The sequence below is a fragment of the Mandrillus leucophaeus genome, unplaced genomic scaffold (genome assembly GCF_000951045.1).
Source record: "Mandrillus leucophaeus isolate KB7577 unplaced genomic scaffold, Mleu.le_1.0 Scaffold315, whole genome shotgun sequence".
Lineage (NCBI taxonomy): Eukaryota > Metazoa > Chordata > Mammalia > Primates > Cercopithecidae > Mandrillus > Mandrillus leucophaeus.
In genome coordinates this window covers 767,110-768,365 of record NW_012103310.1, presented here as the reverse complement: position 1 = coordinate 768,365, position 1,256 = coordinate 767,110, and the positions used below count along the sequence as shown (strand labels likewise).

The window sequence follows — 1,256 nt, the reverse complement described above, 5'->3', positions numbered from 1 at the left end:
AAAAAAAAAAAAAAAAAAATTAAAAAAAAAAATTTAATTAGCAGACATGGTGGTTCACACCTGTAGACCCAGCTCTTTGAGAGGCTGAGGCAGGAGGATCTCTTGAGCCCAGGAGCTCAAGGCTGCGGTGGCCCATGATCAAGCCATTGCACTCCAGCCTGGGCAACAGGGCAAGATCCTGCCTCTAAAAATTAAATTAACAAAGTTAAATAAAATGAAATAAAACAGAGCGTTCTTCTCCCTTTGGGAGGGGATCTGATGATATCTAAGTGTCTCTGGAGCCTCTGACTTCCTCACCGCTAGACTGCCTGGTCCACGGCAATCTAGAGAAGCGCGTCCAGCCAGGCCGCAGCAAAGTCATCCTGATTCCTCAGCCGTAAGAGATACAACTGGGTCTGGGAGTGGAGAAAAAGACCTTGCAGAAAATTGTGTTTGAGATTCATGCTTGTTCATTCAACAGCTCCTGGTGGAGGGCTCAGTGCTCATCACAGCTGCCCTCTCTGACGGCTTGAGGGAGGGTTGGTGGCTCTGGCTGGCTACTGGGGGAGGAAAGAACTTGGGGCTTGGATGGGAGGCCCAGCTGAGGCCCAGATCTTCCTATGGCCAGCCGTGAGGACTGGATGTGATGCCTGGCAGCGATAACAGCTCCCTCACAGAGTCACTGGCAAGACTAAATAACAGTCTATGCAGACGTGCTTAGGAAATTATAAGGTCTGAGGCAGGCCAGAGGGTCAGGTTAAGAGGGCAGCAACTAGGTGGCATCCAAGACAGGTTTGGCCTTTGTCCAGAGTGTCAGTGGATGACTCTGCCATCATCCCCGGCCCCCCACCAGGCTCTGCCGTCAGCTACTCAGCTGCCCCGTCCGGTGAGAGCCGAGCCCCTGCCCAGGCTGGGGAGGCCTTCCCACAGCACACCCTGGAGAAGAGGACACTGCAGGAAGCTCCCTGTGTTGTGGCCCAAAATCCTGACTGTCGCTCATCCTCCTGGGGTGGGCATGGATCAAGATTTGCCATTGGTGCCTCAGCATCAGCTGGAACTGAGAAGGGAGGGTGGTGGTGTGCTGATTAATATCTGAGAACATTTATTCCAATAAAACTCCTTACTCCTAAACAAGTGGAAAGCTGCAAGACCACATTTGAGGGGCCAGTCCAATTCAGAATGGCTAATATCAGTCCTGGATGTTCTCTCTCTCTCTCTGTTGCTCCTCGCTCTCTCTCTCTCTCTATAGAGAGATCTTTTTTTTTTTTTTTTTTTTT

The 1,256-nt window shown here is 50.7% G+C and overlaps 1 protein-coding gene across 2 annotated transcripts in view; it reads left to right on the top strand.

Moving 5' to 3' along the window:
* Positions 1 to 1,256, top strand: part of CLDN14 (claudin 14) — a 126,715-nt gene that overhangs the window by 96,796 nt on the left and 28,663 nt on the right. The gene's annotated exons all lie outside the window — the stretch shown is intronic.